The following is a 7,270-nucleotide window of genomic DNA, read 5'->3' as shown; positions in this document are numbered from 1 at the left end:
TCTGTAAATTGAGGAACGCACTGGCTTAAACATTTGTCTGCTGGAAGTCTCCTATAATTTTGCTTGACAGTTCAAATTAACATCAACAATAGAGAACAACAACAATTACAACTTTATACAGTTGAGAGAAAGGCTGAATAGAGTCGGCTCCTGACCCAGCTTCACTCCGACTTCCTTGGTATTTTATTTTTTTTCAATGGTTTGTTTCTTGGTTTGGAGATAATAAGAAAGTGCATCTGCCTCAACGATTTACTTGTTGGGTCTGATTAAAATCAGTCAGGCCATGTCTGCAGAACGCACACTGATTTTTTTTTTTGATGAGGTCCAGCACAGAAAAAAAAAAAGAAATGGCAAATCATGAGAAGCAAGTTTGTCGAATTCCCCCTCCTGTGTGGTTGTATCTTGTATCTCTGTAACAAACATGCGAAGAGCAACACGCACAGTCTACCAGATTGAGTCACCGGATTGAGGCTGGCAGCCACTTTAAAAGAGACGAAAAAGTACCTAACAATCTGATAAATAAATCCAGCTAGTTCAGCTTTGTCTAGCGGCCAAATTGGAAAATATATAAAAGCAAGAGAAAGAAAATAAGATTGTCTAATGCCAGAGGTGGGTGGGGGGCAGGGATATTGGATACTTGGTCCTGTTAAAGAATGTTCTTGATTAAAAACCTAGGATTCAACATCTGTTGATCTTAGAAGGGCAGACATAATGTGGAAAAGAACAAAAGCTGGTCATTTTGGTGGGCTTTGCAGTATTAGCAGTGATCCCAAAGGGGGCTGCAGAGTTTCTCAATGACGCAGAGGGACGAGGTGTGAAAGGAATTCCTGATTGAGCCCCTCTGAAGGGTAAAATTATCTTCCAGATGTGAAGCGCTGAATTACTGACATATAAAAAGGATTACACACTGGGAGGCATGCTTTCGTTTACTGGCAGCGGTTTCTGCTGACATCATTACATTACAAAGCTGTGAAATGCTCACATCCCGAAAGGACATTGCTTCCAATTTCTTTGTGAAATGGCACAGCCTGTAAAGCTATTTCCTGGGTCACACAGAAATACAAATAGAGATTAGGGCAGATCTGCTTATGTACAGCTCCCGCAAAAAAACAGAACAAACGATTAGCACTATACAGCAAGGAATCTAACCTGTAAGCATCACCTAAATGTGTAATCTTACCTTTATTTTATTTATTTGGTATTTGGGTTATTGAGATTATCGACTGGTGCTTTTCAGAATCCAGTTCTCTGCAGCCGTCATCTTCCCCTTACAGACACCGGTAGTTATATTTTGTGATACTGTTGCCCTGATCTCTCTGTTGTACCCCCTATTCAGATTTGAAATTTATACCAAACATATTTATTTTACTAGGATAGAAACCTTAAGATATGCCACTCGCATTGTTAAGACCTTCTGCATAATAATAGAATATAAACCGCCTGAGTTTCACACTTGTGATCGCACCCCTAGAAAGCAAATGTCTGAGACAAGGGACAGCGATAGCTCCTTAGAGGAGTGCTTTGATGCAAGCTCCTAATGTAAAGGCAATACAGACCCCTGGGAGTTCTCACTGTCAGTCCCATGCTTGGCATTTACATCGCAGTCCATTCAGCTTAGAGGAAAAAAAAATTGAAAGAAAAAAAGTAACAATCCATTTCTGCTAGCTGTTGCGTTCACTGGCACAACGCTGCAGCAGGGAGTTAATTGAAGCTGATAGAGCAGTGCTCAATCTAGCCAACATTATAATCGATAAGGAACAATCCTTCCACAGACCGGTCTGCTGGGAATCTAAAATCCTATTTAGAGGGAGCCAAGATCAGACTATGCTAAAGGGGAAGGTCACAGGGACATGGATGTGTGTGCATGAGGGAGAGAGAGAGATAGTGGTGTGTGGAGGCTCACAGTTCCACACTGCATGTGATTTCAAAACTTGAGATGGAGGAGAGGTGACTCAGAAGCAGCAGGGAGGCTGGGGCCACTGGAGGTGGCGTTCGAAACTATTTAGGCCCTGGCACAGGTAATATAGTGCTCTTGCCACAGTGAGGGCCACACACTAAGGGGGGGTCTTCACCATCTTATTCTCCTGCTAACGATACCCATCCTAGTGTTTGAAACCTGAACAGCAGGAGAGCAGTGGTTTTTTTTGTTTGTTTAGTTTTTTTTCAGTCAGCAGGACATGTAAAGTATTTTAAAAAAGCACAAAGTCCCAACAGTAATGAGGTTATTGGAGGCTGTGTGATCCAGTGCTTAAAGAAACAGGCTTGTAACCAGCAGGTCCCCGATTCAAATCCCAGCTCAGCCACTAACTCATTGTGTGACCCTGAGCAAGTCACTGAACCTCTTTGTGCTCTGTCTTTCGAGTGAGACATTGTTGCAAGAGACTCTTCAGCTGATGCATAGTTCACATACCCTAGTCTAGTATCTTGTAAAGTGCTTTGTGATGGTGTTCCACTTTGAAAGGTGCTATATAAAGATTATTATTACTATTATTGATTGAACCAATTAGCATTAGTCTTGGGCTATTTTAAGTTAGTATTAGGCCGCTCAAGATCCCAAATTAAAAAGCAAGTATTAGAAAAGTTGCTTATTAGGATCTGGAAGATAATAAAGTTTGGGTCGAGTTAGCGTAACAGAATTCTTAGAATCAGCAGTAGCTTTTCCCAACTTGGTAAGTAGATTGAGTAAATGGACTCATTTCTAATCATTTTTTTTAAAAAGTCAAGAATCTGCTTTGTTTTTGCATTTCAATTCAGAGGTAATGCTCTGCTTTTCTTTGCTCAGAATAGTCAAGTCGTTGAAGTAAACATGCAAAGAGAAACACTCAACACAAGGTACCAATCTTTATACATCTGACCATCCGTCACATGGTTTTGAATCCATGTGCAGAAAGATCTAGTTTGTTAAGATAGAAAACGTAATTAATTAAAATTAAATTAAACCGCTCCAAAAAGTAGACACTTCCATAAAGCCTACCTCACAGGTCTTGTCATGAACTCCTTATTCCCCCAGAGTGTCAGATTCAAGGTCTTCACACACGTGCTAAATTAGACATTTTGAATGGCTATATAGCTTCAGCCTTGAGGAATCAATTGCTATTGATTTTCTTATGAAGTTCTCGATGGCCTCTATCAGATTGTGTCAACAGGGGGCTGAGAAAATAAAACCACAAGTAAATAGCTTAAGCTGTCCCCTGCTTATGGGCAGACTGGAAATTATTCAGAGCAAAAGTCTCTGAAATCCTTATAGCATTAAATACGGCAGCATGGATTATATTAAGATGGGTAATTGAATGTTTTTTCCACCTCCTGATATTAACCACATTCAATTACTTACATTCTGCATAAGTCAGCGATTACCGGTACAGTGTGTGTCCTAAACAAAGGGATATACTAACTGTGTACCGTGTACATCACAACCGCCACAAACCAATATAACTGCACTTGAATTACCATGCAATAATGTGGAGCCGGCGTTATATTCCAAATACTGTAGCATAACTATTAGGATATTATAATATTTGACTATCATCACATGTACACAAACAATGAAAAATGATTAGTTCCTGCGCCCCTGCTGATATAGGTCAGTGTTCGTTAATAGGTGTTCAAGGATGTCTCGCTGTTGCTGACTGTTTCACAGATCTGTGATTGTTTGGGAAGACTGGTAAACAAGCATGACTGACAGAGCTCCCCCAATGGTACAGAAAGGGATTACAGAAATAATAAATCGCATAGCATCGGAAATCCCTTGTGCCCTGACCGAATCAATTCCTACAAAAAGCGTGCTTGCAGGCTGCATTGCCAAGAGACAGGCAATGAGACAGAGAGATTCCATTACCTGGTACCTATTACAGAGAAAAGCTAATGTCAATACGGTCCATCGGTAAAGCTACTGGAAGAGAAATGAGGACAACATTATTTGTTATTTATGTATTTTTTTTTTTTAATTCAATTGAATTTTAAACATGTGGCTTTTCATATGAAATAGTTTGCATTTTCCCCAACACTGTTCCTATAAAGAAGAGAGGCTCTGGAAATGGCGAGGTCTTAAATGAAATGTTATTTGCATTGTGCCTGGAATCCCTAGCAGCATTTATCTAATGTGCCTACATTTCAGATATTGGCACAGCTGCACAGAACGAAGCTTTCCCCTCACCAGCTGCTGCTTTTTTTACAGGCTGATTAATGAAGCCCATCTCAAAGGATTTCACTCATTGATTACAGCTGCGAAGAATCAGTCCCTTCCCATGTTAATCTCCAGGCCCACCACTCCACTCTGCCACACCAATTCTTGGAAGAATAAACCCCACAAATCGATTTCAATTCTTAACCCAATTTTTCTCTATTTATATTGGCTCATCCATCCTGTCCCAAGTATTGTAATTCGCCTAATATTACACTTTTTTCTACTTCTTAACTTCTACTGTGTTGTACCAATCCAAAGTAATACACATCAGACTAGAAATACCGTGACTAGAGTGCCATCTAGTGGAGAAACAATCAAGTGGCTTTGCAAGTCGACTTCATGTGATTTATACCTGGACAACAGCAAGTCATGACACCCAGGTTCAAATACTGCAGCTGCGCTACTCAAATGTGACAGTACATTCATACTAATGCTAGGACTACTAATAGAGAGAATAGCCAAAAGTCACAACCAAATAGAAAGTGCATTACGCGTATTTTATGGTGAAGCTGTAGCTTTATAGGAATGACAAAATATATGTAACAAAATACACCTATTCCTTTCATTAGAGGGAGGCTGATGCCATCTGGTCAAAAATATAAAACTAGTTCACACACAACCACATACACACAGGTGGGGATCACATTTACACTCCGTACTAAATTAGAGCCAGCTAACAGCTGAGCATGTTTCTTCTCAGGAAAGCTGTCAGGCAGTCAGATTCATGGAATTAGACAACTTCCAGGGACTCTACTGCCTGCATTCCAAGCATTCATTAACTTCAGTATTTAAACTGGATTCCAAATGGATGCCAAAAAGATTATTTTGACGTAAAACAAAAAAATCATGCCAGTGAAGCAAAATATGTTAATTAGCTTGAATGAAAGACTGACACATACCAGTGGTGCTAAAAAGGCTACAATTTACTTTGGTGTGGCGCCCCCTAGTGGTTGACTACAGTGACTGCATGTAAATTAAAGACCACCAGATTGTTACCTACAGGCCCTTGCTGGCTATGGAATGTTGACGCGCTAAACCATCAGGCATGGCTTTAAGGCTTTACTAGTTAAGACAAAACAAACTGTATTTAACTGTATTTACCGGAGAGTTACTACACTACCCTGTTGTTAATTGCATAGCCCAGGTGCTCACTGTAACTGTTTTATGCAATTGCCAGCATATGCAATTATCAATTATAGTGTAATACATTTCATGGATTTCCTGATAATTGCACACAGTTGTGAAGTGCATTTCTTTTGAAAATGTATGTTCCTTATTCTGGATATGCATTTCCACAGGAATCTACTGCATGTGCGTTTTCATAGGACATGTGTTTCACTTTTTTTTTTTTTTTTTTGTTTTAAAGTTAACAGAAATATGCAATTATAATGTGTGCAATTCTCTGGAATGCACTGTACTTGTAAAAATAAATCTTTCAATGTAGTTTTTTTCTTCATTTTCCCGGAATATATTATTCACTGACTGGCACAACACTTAAACATGGTACTTATAACTAAATGTATTTCCTCTGCAACAAGTATTAGGCCCCCACCTGTGCCTCTCACTCACATTATTTGCAGCACAGACTATGTGGGCCTAGGGGCCCCAATACCTGTTGCACATGACCCTGGCAGTCACAGTAAATCTAACGTCTGGAGAAATTCTACAGGAATCAGAGTTCGCAGAACTGGCATGATGTCACAGCGCATCCACCATCTTAGTAAAGGAAGAACTTGCACATTACGAATAAATCTCGGGGAACAAAATGTTTTCAGACAGAGAAAAAAACCTTTAGAAAATCCTCTAAAGGTACCTCCCGATTGCCCTGAGCAGAAACGTAAAACCTCTAGATCTGGAGTGAAAACCTCTGATCTGGCAACACTGTTGCAGACCCGTGTCATTGCCGGTGTCGAGCAAGACTTGTCTGTGGCAGAGCTGAGAGATGGATAAGTCTCCCTTAACTATACAGCACAACCCGAAGAGACAGTAGGCCGGTAGATGATACAAAAGATTTCAGCTCGGCTGTGTCAAGTTTGAGTAATCACTGTCCAATGGCTCCACAGATCACAGCACAGCTGTACCTGTGTCAGCGTACAGGCAGTGTCTGCGTTTCATTAGACAGCAGAGGTGGTGTAAACAGTGCTGTAGCTATGAAATGCCATGGTCTTGTCTTTTGAGGGAAAAACAGAACTACCAATTAAGAAAGTGATGACACCAAGCAGGGACTTACTTATTTACGGTGACATTTTAGTTTCAGGATCCGTTTACAGTATCAAACATCTATAAGCTTATAATATTAATTACCATAGTTTGACCATTAACAGGAGTTTCTTACAATGCCCTAGATCACATGTTGTATAAGCCTGTGTTGGTATGCCAGGATAACAGATCTACTGAAGGGAGAAATCCAGCGTCTAAACTAGAGTAGACTTTGAAAGGATTAGTAAATGAAGTAGGCATATTAGCAGGCATAATAATGCAATGAGCTGAACCATGTGGCCTGACTGGCTGTACAGCAAGGAAACCAAGGGTGCCTGGGTTGCAGATCTTTAAGGAACGGTAAACTCTCCATGTGATCGGCCTGTTTGTGATCTGAAGAGACCTGTCTAAACCGGGGAGGAAAGGAATGGATCTATCCACTCAATAACCCGATGTAGGTGCCAAGAAAGCTGTACAAATCAGAACAATGCAGCACAGGAAATCACGCACCACTCGACCACAGCTGCAAACTTCCAAATCAATGTCGGTAAATAAATGAGGGGAAATCGCTCCATTGACAAATGGTTTAAAAATAAAGTTAAAGATAATAAATGAGTAAAACAGCAGCTGTGTCTTTGGGGTTCTCAAAGCATACAGTAATTGAAGTGCTCAGTCTTGGAAAACAATAAAACCCAGAGCAAACTTCACCAGCTTTAAATGAAGTGATCTCTTGTCCACACAGCATCTTTCACAGCACGAGACATGTCGGGCTAAAGCAGCCAATCAAGCATCACAGTTAGGCAAAGTTTCAGGTGCTTGTGGAGATACATGACACAGCAGGGTGATTTTCAATTATAGGAACTGCTGTGCAGAATCAGTTTGCAT

This window comes from Polyodon spathula, chromosome 26 (genome assembly GCF_017654505.1).
Source record: "Polyodon spathula isolate WHYD16114869_AA chromosome 26, ASM1765450v1, whole genome shotgun sequence".
Lineage (NCBI taxonomy): Eukaryota > Metazoa > Chordata > Actinopteri > Acipenseriformes > Polyodontidae > Polyodon > Polyodon spathula.
The sequence above is the reverse complement of the archived record's forward strand: the minus strand, read 5'-3'. Positions refer to the sequence as shown.